A 14919-nucleotide genomic window follows, 5' to 3' on the forward strand; every position below is an offset into this window, starting at 1 on the left:
ATGGGTTTGATTCTGGCCAAGGGCGTGTACCTTGGTTTCGGTACATCGTCCGCCCTGGTTGAGTTGTGCGGGAGGCAACCAGTCAATGTGTCTCTCTCATGTCGCTGTTTCTCTCTTTGTCCCTCTTTCCCTCCCACTCTGATCATAAATAGAAAAAATATCCTCAGGTGAGGCTAAATAAATAAATAAATAAATACTTAGTTATAATCTTAAGTCTAAAACTTTGGCCTAAGCACCAGCTAGTGAGAAGTGATATCTCCTTGCTTTGACCTATATTCCTATTCTTTCATATATTTACAGAGACTGCTATATGCCAGGCACAATTCTAGAACTGGGAAAAGAGTAAAGAACAAAAACAGACATGGGATGTCCTCTCATGATTCTCATTGTCTAGTGGGTACACAGGAAATAAGAAGAGACAACTTCTCTGCAGAAGTGTTTTAGTTGATTTAGCTGATTAGGAGGAGTTAAATAGGGCAAATATTTGAGGCTAAAGGAGCAGTATTTCCAAAGGCCTGAGGAAGGAGAGAATGAAACATTGTAGGATAAAGAAAAACACCAGTAAAGCAGGAATGCTGAGTGCTCCTGGAAGAGTCACCTAAGAAAGAATGGAAAGTCATTAGGTTTTAAGAGTGAGATGGGATCAAAAGTTTATTTTTAAAAGATTACTCTAGCCCTGGCCAGTTTGGCTCAGCGGTTAGAGTGTCGGCCTGCGGTTTGGAGAGACCCAGGTTCGGTTCCCGCTAAGGGCACGTACTGGTTTGCAGTTTGTCCCCGGCCCTGGTTGGTCGTGCGGGTGGCAGCCACTCGATGTGTCCCTTCACGTCGATGTTTCTCTCTCTCTTTCCCTTCCTCTCTCTCCCTCCCACTCTATCTGTACAAAAAATGGAAAAATATCCTCGGGTGAGGAAAAAAAAAAAAATAAGATTACTCTAGTTCCTGCATGGAGAATAGATAGAAGCAAGTGAGGTATGGATGTAAGAGACCCATTAGGCTATTGCAATGGTCTAGATGGGAAATGATGGCCTGTGCTAGGTGTTGGCAGTGAGTGAGTGGGGTGAGTTGCTCATAGTGTCTGGAAAATTATAGGCATTGTACTCTATGTGTTAAAAGCCTAACTGTCACCATGCCTGGGAGAGATTGAAACCGCAATTAGATCAGATATTAAATGGGACAATATATGAAAAGTGCCTGGCCCTGGCCGGGTTTGGCTCAGCGGTTAGAGCGTTGGCCTGCAGTCCAGAGAGACCTGGGTTTGATTCCTGCTAAGGGTACATACCTCGGTTGCAGTTTGTCCCTGGCCCTGGTTGGGTCATGCGGGTGGCAACCACTCGATGTGTCCCTTTCACGTTGACATTTCCCCCCCCCCCCCCCCCTCCCACACACACTCTCTCTGAACAAAAAATGGAAAAATGTCCTCGGGTGAGGATAAAAAAAAAATGTAGATTTGGTATCCTGGGCTTTTAGCATGAGGGACACCATTTTGGGTCTGTGGTTTTTCTCTTTAACACTACTGTAAAATTAGGAGAATGACAGAACCTATATCACAGGGATGCGATGAGCGTTAGATCAAGTAATACAAGTTTAGAACAGTGGTATCAAAATGATAAAGGGTGAAAGCTTGAAGAACTGGGTGGATAATAGAACAAGAGATGGGAAAGCTAGTAGTTCAATTTGGGATACCAAATGGAGAAGTCAGCTAGGCTGTTGGATTATACTGGTGAAAAACTAGGTAGAAAAATCAGGACTAGAGATAAGATTTGTAGTTATTAAAGCCTTGAGAGTGGATAATATTGTCTAGAGTAGAGGAAGAAGGGAAACTTTGGCCAGGCCTGAGAAGAGCTGGGGTTTTATTTTCTTTCTACACTTCCAGAAGCAGAGTAGTATAATGGAAAGAGCATAGAATTAGAAATGAATCATCTCTTATTCTCATTTTCATCATCTGTAGAATGAAGCTAGATAGATCACTTTCAAAGGTGATTGTATTTTCCCCATTTTATTTATTACATTGTATCACATTTTTTGTTTATAAGAATTTGTTCAAGCCCTGGCCGGTTTGGGTCAGCGGTTGGAGCATTGGCCCGGGACCAGAAAGGCCCGGGTTCAGTTCCTGCTAAGGGCACGTACCTTGGTTGCAGTTTGTTCCCGGCCCCGGTTGGGGTCGTGTAGGTGGCAACCACTTGATGTGTGTTTCTCTCACATCGATGTTTCTCTCTCTCTCTTCCTCCCCCTCTCCCTCTCGCTCTGTCTGAAGAGAAATACAAAGATGTCCTCAGGTGAGGATTAAAAAAATAATAATTTGTTCAAACTCAAGCATAAGAAGTGTGTTTTAGTCTACTCCAACAGTTAAACAGAATAGAGCACAGAAAAATAAGGTCTAAGCATTTTACATGCAAGGCCATAACCTTATGACAAAACTTCTATTTTTTTTGTAATAGATGAGGAACTCGTGATTGGAGAGGCTTAATAATTTAACCAAGGATATATAGATAGTAGTGGAGAATGAACCAGAACTAATTTGGCACTCAGTAAATGTTAACATATAAACATAAAACATATGTAATAAAAGGCTGTGCTCAGTTAATATTAGTTTTCCCTCTCCCCAAATTTGGTTCAGGAATTGTGCTTGATGGATAATATTATAGACAGTTACTGCCCTTGATATTTGGTAATATTTGTTACACTTGCCCTAATTTACTTAAGGGAATATTTTACTTTTAGTCAGTGAAACTTAATAAATAATGTAATGTTGACCTTAAAAATAAGACATCCAGCCCTGGCTTGTTTTGCTCAGCAGTTAGAGCGCCAGCCCTCAGACCAAAGGGTTGTAGATTCGTGTCATGGCCCCATCTGGGCACATGCAGGAGGCAACCAATTGATGTGTGTCTCTCACATCGATTTCTCTCTTTCTCTCTCCCTCCATCCCTCCATCTCTTCCACTCTATCTAAAATCAATGGGAAAATATACTCAGGTGAGGATTAACAAAAAAACAAAAAATATGACATCCAATTATTTTACCAGCAAAATGGGCTTATTTGGGAATAGCAGAGACGTGCAATTAAAGGTAAGTATGCTATAGCATAAACCATGGGCAAGGCCAGCAAAAAAAGGAGAGGATCATTACAGAGAAAAAGGAAGTTGGGAGGGGTTGTTTTGAATGGAAGTCCATTGGAGGAAAGCAAAAGTTTAGGTGGTCAACAGTTTCTCATTGGCTGAGTTGTTGGGCAAGGAGGGAAATCTTACTGCTGTTGGAGTAGTAGTATTAAAGAGAAAACCACAGGCCCAAAATGGTATCACTTGTGCTAAAAGCCCAAGATACCAAACCTACATTTAATACTTGATCTAATTGCAGTTTCAACCTCTCCCAGGAATATCTTAAGTAAACTGGTCTGGAATTTCCTGGTCAACACCAATGAGGTAGTCTATCATGGGGCACTCTCCATCTCCCATTGAAAGAAGAGGCAATCTGCATGATAGAAACCCTTCTGTTGCCCGCCCCCCTCAAGAAGGTATCCCAGCCCCCCAAATAATTCTTTTCTTTTTTTTATATCCTCACCCGAGGACAGTTTAGGACAATTTCCCATTTTTTGTTCAGATAGAGTGGGATGGAAAGAGAGGAAGAGAGAAAGAGAGAAACATTGATGTGAGAGAGACACATCAAGTGGCTGCTTCCTGCACGACCCAACCATGGCTGGGGACAAACTGCAACCGAGGTACGTGCCCTTAGTGGGAACAGAACCCAGGTCTCTCAGGACCGCAGGCCAGTGCTCTAACCGCTGAGCCAAACCGGCCAGTGCAATTCTTTTCTTTTTTAAATAGCTCTCTTGCTTCACCCTTCTTATAAAAACCTTCCATTTTGTACAACCCCACGGAGTATTCTGGTTGTTAGATGGGAAGCTACTGGATTCAGGAACCATTTAATAAAGCCAATTAACCCTCCACATTCACTTGTGTGATTTTTCTTTTTCTTAACATCGACTTGCAAGGTGCATCTCTTTCTGTTGAGGCTGGTAATTGAAGGTTCTTTCTGTTGGAGTCTGTAATTGATGTTGAGTGGTAGTGCCTGAGGGCTTCCCTTTATTAATTTTCGCAAGATTAATTAATTATAAACTCTTTTGGGAAAGGTATTTAGTCCTGTACATTTTGGTATTATTTAAATTGTGGGGTCTTCCAGGCACCAAGAGGTCACTGGTTTGACTCCCAGGCAGGGCACATGCCGCAGTTGCTGGCTAGTACCCAGTGGGGCATGCAGGAGGCAGCAATGGATGTTTCTCTCTCTCTCGCCCTTCCTCTCGCTCTAAAAATCAATAAGAACATATTTTAAAAAATAAATTTTTGGGTCATTAAGCTTAATATGTGTAATCATTCTGGAAAATAATTTATTTTTTTCATATTGTACCCAGAAAAGGAGATGGTGCTGCTAGCAGCTGTAATAGTGATATAATGGAGGACTGAGTCTTGGATTCTAGCTCCTTAAACCACCGTGCTCATTCGCCATACTTTACGAACCCCTGCCCCAGGCTAAGCACTGTGCTAGGTGCCAGGTGACCTTGGTAACTGCTCTGGGCCCAATTAAAGGATGCCATGCCCTACTCCAAGGGGCTTCGGGGGCTTCATAAGAGGAGGTCGGCCAGAAGCGGCACTCGACGCCCCTCCCTCCGGGTAGTTCTAGGTTAAGGTTGTTCGAAGAGACTGCTCAGCAAGAAAAACTACACCCAAGATGGCACCGCCAGGCGCTCCCGGCTCGGCCACCATCTTGGTAGTTCCCGAGGCGGGCAGCAGCAACACGCCCGCGCGGCCCCGGCAGCCTCGGCGCGCCTGCGCGGCTGCAGAGCTCCCCCGCCCCTCTCGCCGCCGCCGCCGCCGCCGCCGCCGCTGCTGCACTGACGGCGGGTCCCCGCGCCTCAGGTGAGTGGACGCCTCAGCCCGGCCCGCTGGGGACGCGCGGCTCTGCTTGCGGGGGCGTCGCTCCCCTTGCCTTTCCCTTCCCCGCTTCGTCTCCGCTGCGCCTTGGGGCCCCGCGTTCCCCAGCCTTCTCCACGACCCCGACCCCCGCCCCCGGCGCCCTCCGCCCTCCTGGCTCGCGGGACCGCGAGCAGCCCGGCCTCCCTCGGGCTCCCGGAGCCCAGGCTGTGGGGCCCTGTGGCGAAGCCGTCGGCAGCAGCGTGCAGGCGGCAGGGGCTGAGCCTCGGGGCGCCCCTGCACCCTCGGTCGCAGGGACCCACCTCAGGCGCGACCGCCTTTCTCGCTCTTGCTCTGCGGGCGGCGGGGCTCGCGGGGCTCGCGGGGCCCGGCGGCGGGCACCCATCTGTCCCTCCCGCCCCAGAGCCAGGAGGCTTGGAAGATGGGCGGTGAGCTCTCCTTACACCCGTGCGGCCCCCTGCAGCAAGGAGTCCCCCCGAGCTCGACCCCGCAACGACCCGCTCTTGGCAGATGAGGAAACTGAGGCAGAGCAAGGCGAGGTGCCTGTCCAAGGTCAGGCGCTGGCCAGAGGCGCGGGCCGGCTCTTGCCTCAGGGTCTCTGGCCAGTACAGTTGGAATTAGATCTTGAATCTTTAAAAAGCATTTGAAGTACATTTATCCCTGGGTTTGCTTCTTCAACGTCATAAAAGACTGCAAGAACAGTATTTCCTTGTACCACTGAGGTGTTGCTGTAATAATAATAGTAATGTTAATAGAAAAGCCTGGGATCTTGCTAACCATTTAATTAAGATGATCTCAATAACCTCAGCATTTCCCATGCAGTGTGTCTCCTCCTTTCTTTGCATGCACCCTTTTTCCTGCAGAGCTGGACTCCCTGTCACAGGTAGGCTAGGAGCCTTTTGGCTTAGGAGGCAGTGAAGCTCTCCCCGGGTGGCTTCCTGGCAGAACTGGGGTGAGCCTGGCTTGCCTGTGTCCAGATGCCCCCCCAGCCTGGCCCTCAGAGGGTATAATTAGCCTTCCTTTTCTGGGTGCCAAGACAGCAGGACTGGGCTAGCTGGGCTGGCTGGCTGGCTGTGGAGGTGACAGAGCAGATTTGGCCAGCACCCATCTCATGCTGGGACTTTTTGGCTTTGTTCCAACATTGAGCTTGAACATCTTAGTGTTTAAAATAAAGTCACAAGAGAAGGAGCAGTTGACAAAGTGGAGCTGAATATAAGAAGCTACCATGATTTCCAGTCCCAAAGGAACAGCTATAAAGGCAGGTGAATGCCCCCCCCCCCCCCAATAAATAGCTCACACTGAAACTGCCTCGTTTTTTTTTTTTCCTTAGCAAATTCTTCCTAACACACTTCAAAGTTCCACTAACTTACCCCTTCTCTATGAAGGCTTCCTTGCTTGATTTTCCCAGTTAGAATCACACACACACACACACACACACACACACACACACACAATTAGCCCCTTGCTTGATTTTCCCAATTAGAATCACACACACACAACCCCCCTCCCCCACTTGAGGTCAGGAGCCATCTTTGCAGCCCCAAGTGCTTACCTCCTAGTAGGCCTTTGGTAAAGACTCAGTAAATGTCCAGTACTCCTTTTCATTACTCAAAGAGTGATGTTTTCTTGCTGCCTTTCTGTACTTCCTACTTGCCCCTCGATTTCTCTTTGCTCTCCCTCCCTTTATGTTATTTTTTACAGTTTTATTGAGAAATAATTGACATACAGCACTGTATACATTTAAGGCATACATGATGGTTTGACTTACATATTGTGAAATGATCATCACAATAGGTTCAGCTAACGTTTATCTTCTCATAGATACAAGAAAAAGAAAGAAAGAATAAAGGGGAACAATCTTTGTTCCTTGTGATGTACCGTCTTTTAAATCTGCCACTCAAATGTTTCCAGTCCACCCTGTTGTGTATGAAAATTTGCAGATAAGGGTCCTGTGTCAAGAAGCCTGTATATTAACCCTAACATTGATCAGCTGCCTCCTGCATGCCCCCTACTGGAGATTGAGCCCAAAACCTGGGCATGTACCCTGACCAGGAATTGCATGGAGACCTCTCAGTTCATGGGATGATGTTCAATCCACCGAGCCACACCAGCCAGGCCAGACCAATTTAAAAAAAAAATTCTTTTTAAAAAAAATTTTCACCTAAGGATATTGGTTGCCTCCTGCACGACCCAGAGTGGGGCCGGGGATGGAACCTGCAACCAAGGTATGTGCTTTGACCAGGAATCGAACCTGAGACTTTGCTCTAATCACTGAGCCAAACCGGCCAGGGCCAGAGCAGTTTTTATTTGCATGTTACAGGAAGGTAACCTGAGGCTTGTGGTCTTTTAGTCTATCCCTAAATGTGTGATAGATTCATTTTTACATTTTTTGCCTTTTGTGGCTGACTGTCCCTTGTGCTGCCAGAGTAATCACAATTTTTTTTTTTTCCTGTAAGAGGGCAAGGGGAGTAATCACAATTTTTATCACAAATCATTTCATAGTATTTATAATAAGTATTCAAAAGGGCTTTTTGGGAGGCAGCAGGTCTGTGCATAGGTTCTGTATATAAGTAAAGCTTCTTAAAGATTTTTTTCTAAATAATTTTCTGCAAATATATTGAGCTGTTATGGGGAAGATGTAGTACTGGGAATGGTGGACCATTCACCATTTAAGAAAACATGGTTCCTGTTGAAAGAACTTACTCGCTGACTGGGAAACACCATATCTAATTGTAACTCAAGTCAGGTCTAAAAATTGCTGTAATAGCATTACAAGCAAAGCAATATGAAAGTATAATGGAATAAGATACCTAACATGGAACATTTCATAAAATCATACATTGTTCAGGCTGAAAGGAGGCATCAAGTCACTGAGTTCAAACTCACTTTTACAGCCTTCATGCTAAGGAGTGAACTTGGTCAAGGTCACAGACCTGGGGCTACAACTTGAAATCTAGACTTTTATCCACTAAAGGTTTATCAGTATTTCAGTGAATTCATTCTTACAGACATTAACTCACAACTCTATTAAAATTCCATTTGTGTGCTTACAACAGGGTTGAGGAAGAGATAACAAAAATATGATTCCTGTTTTCAAGGAGTTTATGATCTGTTAGGGAATACAAACATTCCCCAACAGATGTAATAGGTGTGTCAAGGACTTTCAGGTCCAAAGAGTGATAGCATTTTGAGTTTCCTGCAGAACTGGGTGTCAGATTATCTATTCTGAAAAGCCTTTTTATTTATGTATTTATTAATCCTCACCCAAGGATATATTTCCATTGATTTTTTTGATAGAGTGGAAGGGAGTGAGTGAGGGGGGTGGAGAGAGAGAGAGAGAAACATTGATATGAGAGAGACAGATCGATTGGTTGCCTCCTGCATGACCCTGACCAGGCCTGGGGATCAAACCTGCAACCCAGGTACATGCCCTTGGCTGTGAATTGAACCTGAGACCATTTGGTTCACAGGCCAGTGCTTTAACCACTGAGCCAAACTGGCCAGGGCCTCAAAGGCCTTTTTATTGGTGAGATCTGTTCTCTGACAACGAAGACAATGTGTACCTAATTGTTAAATCCTGTGGTAGAGGGACTGGCTATGGCATAGGAGTTGGGAGAGGTGCAAGAGGGATTAGCTGTGGTAGTAAGAACACTTTGGGAAGGAGTTAGGGCATTCTGGGATTTGACAGATTTGTAGGGTCAGAATTAATCTAAAGGACATGGGAAGCATTTTGAAGATAACAATGCTTGATATGTTTAAGGGACAGTAAAAAAAACTGACGACTAGGGTGATTTGACAGGATGAGAACAGTGGTTCTTAATCTTTAGTGCACTTCTGAATCACATGGAGAGTTTATTAAAACCCAGAATGTCTGATTCAATCAGTAGGTTTGGAGTGGGGCCTGAGAATTTGTATTCCTAACAAGTTCCCTGGTGATGCTTATGCTTCTAATCCAGGGAAAACACTTTGAGAATCACTAAATCAGAAGGTTAAGAAGCTAGTGTCAAGCTATCAAAGAACTTGTTCCAAAAAAGTATGTGTGTATGTGTATGTGCATGTGTGTACATACGTGTGTATGTGTGCATTTTGTATACCAGCATAGGAGAGGTCTGGAAATATACATTCTAAACTGTAGTAGTAGTCATTTCTGGAAGTGGAATTTTTTAGGTAATTGAAGAATTCACTTTTTATTTAATACCTTCATATATATATATATATATATATATATATATATATATATGTAAATTCTCACCCGAGGACATTTTTTTTTTCCATTTTTTGTTTTGTTTTGTTTTATCCTCACCCGAGGTATTTTTCCATTTTTTGTACAGATAGAGTGGGAGGGAGAGAGAGGAAGGGAGAGAGAGAGAGAGAAACATCGACGTAAAGGGACACATCGAGTGGCTGCCACCTGCACGACCAACCAGGGCCGGGGACAAACTGCAACCGAAGTACATGCCCTTAGCGGGAACCGAACCCGGGTCTCTCCAGACCGCAGGCCGACGCTCTAACCGCTGAGCCAAACTGGCCAGGGCTTTTTTCCATTTTTTGTTCAGATAGAGTGGGAGGGAGAGAGAGAGACATCGAATGGCTGCCTCCACGACCCAACCAGGGACGGGGACAAACTACAACCGATGTACATGTTCCTTAGCAGGAACCGGACCACAGGCCGACACTCTAACCGCTGAGCCAAACCGGCTAGGGCAATACCTTTCTATATTTTTGCATTGTGCAGATATTGCTTTTGTATTTTAGAAAAGAAAAGTGAGAGTCCTTTTTGAAGATATATATTGTACTAAAATATTTATGGATTAAAAAAGAGCTTGCTAAAGTAATCTAGTGTCAGAAACAAACATTTTTCAAGTGTCTGCTGTATGCCAGATACTGCTAGGATCTGGAAATACAAAGCCTTTACTAAAGCTTGCAGTCTGGCGATTGAGATGGGCAGATAACAGCTCTACTGAGTATCATGTGAGCTTCATAAAGCAAGGATGAAGGTCTAGTTCTGTTTGTGGCAGATAATAGGTACCTGGTAAATGTTGAATAAATGAATGAGCAAATCCAGACCAGAAGTGAGGACAATCAGAAAGAAAAGGGCAGATGGGAGATTCTGGAGGAAAAACTGACAAATCTGAATAGGGATGTTTAAAAGGAAGAGGTGTGTCAGGGACTTTCAGGTCTAAAGATTGATAGCATTTTGGAATTATTGCAGAACTGGGCGCCAAGTCATCTATTCTGAAAGGCTTTTTTAAACCCTCCCCACCCCATCACCCCACCCCTAGTTTTTCTTCATTGATTTTAGAGAGAGAGAGGAAGGGAGAGGGAGAGGGAGAGAGAGATAGAAACATCAATGAGAGAATATAGATTGGCTGCCTCCCGCATGCCCCCCCTGGTTATCAGGCCCACAACCTGGGCATGTACCCTGACCCGGAATTGAACTGACGACCTCTTGGTGCATGGATTGATGCTCAACCACTGAGCCACACTATCTGAACCACCCCATCCCTTTTTAAAGAGACTGCTTAGAAATAGCACACAAAAACTAAACCCAGCCCTGGCCGGTTTGGCTCAGCGGTTGGAGCGTCGGCCTGCGGTACAGAGAGACCCGGGTTCGGTTCCTGCTAAGGGCACGTACCTCGGTTGCAGTTTGTCCCCGGCCCTGGTTGGTCGTGCGGGTGGCAGCCACTCAATGTGTCCCTTCACGTCGATGTTTTCTCTCTCTGTCTCTTCCTCTCTCTCCCTCCCGCTCTATCTGAACAAAAAATGGAAAAATGTCCTATAATCTGGCCATTAAATGTTTATTATGTGCAGTTAACTGAGATATGTGGAAGATGTTTAAATACCATACAAAAATGGATCGTATTATGTCTTTTGATCTTTTCAGTGAGAGGGATGGTACAGTGACTTAAAATTCTGTCATGTTTCTCACAATGCCTCACAGAGTTTGACATATTATCAGTCCTAAATAAATATTCATTGTTGATAGCTAAATAAATATCCATTGTTGTACTCTGGAGGAAATTTGGTTTGTTGCATTCTGAGCTGAATTCTATATAGACACTATTTACATTATCAAACAGGCTATGCTATTAAACTTGGTTGCTATAAAATAATTTGTAGTATGGAGTAGGCATTCTCTCTGACTTTTTGTGTAGGGGCTGCTCTGTTTTATCTTCCCCAGAGATTTAATATAGGAAAATGAATTTTTCAAGTAGAGGGGTGATTTACCCCAGGCTTTGGCTATGTCATTAGACTATAATCTCTTTACCCATAATCTCTATTACCTAAAAATACCCATAGTCTACAATTTGGGGTTTTCAACTGATCACGTTTTTCAGGATTTTTTGAAAAAGATAATGCTGTTACCCTGGCCAGTTTGGCTCAGCAGTTAGAGTGTGGGCCTGTGGACTGAAGAGTTGTGCATTCAATTTCCAGTCAAGGGCACGTACCTCGGTTGTGGGTTCAATCACTGTCCCTGGTCAGGGTTGCGCGGGAGGCAACCAATCGATGTGTATCTCTCACATCGATGTTTCTCTCCCTCTCTGTCTCTCCCTTCTTTCCTCCTACTCTATCTAAAAATCAATGGAAAAATACCCTCTCTCAGGTGAGGATTAAAATAATAATAATAATAAAACCAAAAAGATAATGCTGTTTCAGGTTTGAAGGCAATAGCAGTTACTTGGGAGGAACTGGTAGAGTGATAATCTAAAATTTCATAAACGTAATATAAATCAGGGAAAGGAAGATTGTATATCACTCATAAAAACAGTATGAAGTTGCCCATTTCTAATGATAACCTAAGATTAGCAGTCATGTCAGCCTTTCCTTTATTTATTTATTTTATTTATTTTTTATCCTCACTCAAGGACATTTTTCTATTTTTTGTTCAGATAGAGCAGGAAGGAGAGAGAGGAAGAGAGAGAGAGAAACATTGACGTGAAAGGGACACATCGAGTGGCTGCCACCCACATGACCCAACCAGGACTGGGGACAAACTGCAACGGAGATATGTGCTCTTAGCGGGAACCAAACCCAGGTCTCTGGACCATAGGCCAACACTCTAACCACTGAACTAAACCGGCTAGGGCAGCTTTTCCTTTAATTGGTAATTGTCATATAACTTTTTCGGAAATACTATTTGCTTTCAAAACAGACACAGTTGTTTATTTTATTATTATTATTATTATTATTTTTAATCCTCACCCGAGGACATTTTTCCATCTTTTGTTCAGGTAGAGTGGGAGGGAGAGAGAGAACCAGAGAGAGAGAGAGAGAAACATCGATGTGAAAGGAACACATCGAGTGACTGCCACCCGCACGACTGACCAGAGCCGGGGACAAACTGCAACCGAGGTACATGCCCTTAGCGGGAACCGAACCCGGGTCTCTCAGGACCAGAGCCGGGGACAAACTGCAACTGAGGTACATGCCCTTAGCGGGAACCGAACCCGGGTCTCTCAGGACGGCAGGCCGATGCTTTAACCGCTGAGCCAAACCGGCCAGGGCCACAGTTGTTTATTTAAAATGACAGTTTTATTCTTAGAATGCTTCTACATTTTTAAGTCTGAACTTTCAATTTATGGTAAAAATAGAATGCTTTTTTAAAGTGTGACATTTTAGCCCTGGCCGGTTTGGCTCAGCGGTTACAGTGTTGGTCTGTGGTCCAGAGAGACCCTGGTTCATTTCCCGCTAAGGGCACATACCTCGGTTGCGGTTTGTCCCTGGCCCTGGTTGGGTTGTGCGGGAGGCAGCCACTCGATGTGTCTCTTTCACATCGATGTTTCTCCCTCTTCTTCTCTCTCCCTCTCACTCTATCTAAACAAAAATGAAAAAATGTCCTCGAGTGAGGATTAATAAATAAATAAATAAATAAAAATAAAGTGTGACATTTTAGCTCTAAAACTATGTTATGTGAAGCCATAATACTTAGCAGAGAGAGAAGTGAAGAATCAGGCTATTGTCTCATTCTTTCTGCAGTTGAGAAAGGTCCCTAGGGACAGGACCTCTCTTGCCATTCTTCAGGTTTTTTTTTAAAATACTGTTATTGATTTTTTAGAGAGAGAGGAAGGAAGAGGGAGAGAGAGAGAAACATCAATGTGAGAGTAGAACATTGATTGGCTACCTCCTGCACGTCCCCCACTAGGGATCAAGCTGCAACCCACAACCCTGTGCCCTGACCAGGAATTGAACCAGCAACCTTTTGGTGCATGGAATGATGCCCAACCAACTGAGCCACACCAGCCAGGGCTTCAGTTTTTGAAGAGGTTGACTCTTAACTTTGGTGCTATGCTGTTTACTTGAATGCATCACATTTTTTTCTTTTTCTTTTGTAAAGAATAGTTCATTGATTTTCAGAGAGAGAGGAAGGGAGAAGAGAAAAACATCGATGTGAGAGCAATACATTGATCGGCTTGCCTACTGCCTGCCCTCTACAGGAGTTCGAGCCTGCAACCTGAGCATGTGCCTTAACTGGGAATTGAAACAACGACCTTTTGGTGTACGAGATGATGCCCAACCAAGTCACACAGGCCATGGCAAGATGTTGCATCTTTTTTTTTCCCCTTTATTTATTTTATTTTTTGTTAATCCTCACCCGAGGATATTTTTCCATTAATTTTTAGATAGAGTGGAAGGGAGGGAGGGGGAGAAAGAAAAACATCAATGTGAGAGAGACAAATGAGTAAGTTGCTTCCTGCATGACCCCAACCGGAGCAGGGGATCAAATCTGCCACCCAGGCACATGCTCTTGACCAGGAATTGAACCTGAGACCCTTTGGTTTTGGGGCTGACGCTCTAAATGCTAAGCTAAACCAACCAGGGCAAGATGTTGCATCTTTTAAACTTTGTGTTGAAAGATGGATTTGACCAAGGTGTTGACTAAAATGTGACTTTAGGTGATTAGACAGTCCACAGGATTGCTTTTCAAATACCCCCAGATAGGTGCAGTTCTCTCCTATTACTTAAAGTAATAATGCTAATACCTAATAATACCTAACTTGTATTAACAATACCTAAACTTTATTTGGTGCGCTTCAGTTTCAAAATTCTTTGCTCAACAAGACCCTAGTAAATTCCAGTAGCCAGACCTAAGAAAATAAGTAGAATAATTAATGATTAATTGGCATCAAGTAGAAAAAGTTGTTTATAGAGGCTTGCCCAAGCTCTAGATATAGGCTGCTCAGCTTCAAATTCTTACTCGGACATCCACTCAGTATGTGACTTTTGGCATATTGCAAAACTTCTCCAAGTGTCAGTTTCTTCATCTATAAAGTAGGGAGGATTATAGTACCTATTTTACAAGTGTGTTGGAAATAAAATGAAATAATGAATGGATAAAGTGCTTATCATAGTATCTGGCATATAGTAACAGCTCAATAAGTTAGGCTATTCTGAATATTAAGTACTGCATCTTAGGACTCTGGTTTGTTCTTTACCTTCACTCAGGCTGTGTTAAAGAACAAATTGTTTTCAGGGATTCTGCCTTATAGCTGGTAGGAACCCAGAGTCCATCCCAAGAGCACATACTGGGGCCTTGCCAGCAGTTGCTTTTCTTGTGTCCTGAGCGACATCCTTCAAGAGTGGAAGGCAGAGGGTAGTGCTTCTTCTTCTAGAGTTCCTTTAAAATGGTCCCCATGTTAGAGCTTCAGCTGGTTGATGGGTGTCGGGGGTTAACAAGAAGGCCCCTAGATGGGCATTATTTTGTTTTAGTAGTTATTTGTACCAGAACCTCGGAATGAACAGAATGAATATAGTATAGGACAGACTCAGATTTCCAACTTGACTGTCTTTGCAAACTTCCTATTTACCACCTGCTACCAGAATCCAGGAATGACACAATGGAAAAGTGGGCCTATTCTAAAGGGTGCTGCTCTTTTCAGAAAAACACAAAGTGTGTGGATGGCTCTTATCCAGGGCTGTTGTACAAAAGTTCAGTGAGTTGTATTTTAAAAAGTCATTGTTTCTTTCATGGAGCCTGGGTAGTTTGGCTTGTTTAT

The 14919-nt window shown here is 43.9% G+C and overlaps 2 protein-coding genes across 3 annotated transcripts in view; both read left to right on the forward strand.

Moving 5' to 3' along the window:
* The window catches only part of DSN1 (DSN1 component of MIS12 kinetochore complex), a 43455-nt gene that overhangs the window by 18390 nt on the left and 10146 nt on the right, over window positions 1-14919 (forward strand). The gene's annotated exons all lie outside the window — the stretch shown is intronic.
* The window catches only part of NDRG3 (NDRG family member 3), a 74501-nt gene continuing 64430 nt past the window's right edge, over window positions 4849-14919 (forward strand). Inside the window, exon 1 of the mRNA XM_036244386.1 lies at window positions 4849-4909. The gene's annotated coding sequence lies outside the window, so the exon portion shown is untranslated. The remainder of the gene's footprint in view (window positions 4910-14919) is intronic.

Source organism: Molossus molossus, unplaced genomic scaffold (genome assembly GCF_014108415.1).
Source record: "Molossus molossus isolate mMolMol1 unplaced genomic scaffold, mMolMol1.p scaffold_m16_p_6, whole genome shotgun sequence".
Taxonomy (NCBI): domain Eukaryota; kingdom Metazoa; phylum Chordata; class Mammalia; order Chiroptera; family Molossidae; genus Molossus; species Molossus molossus.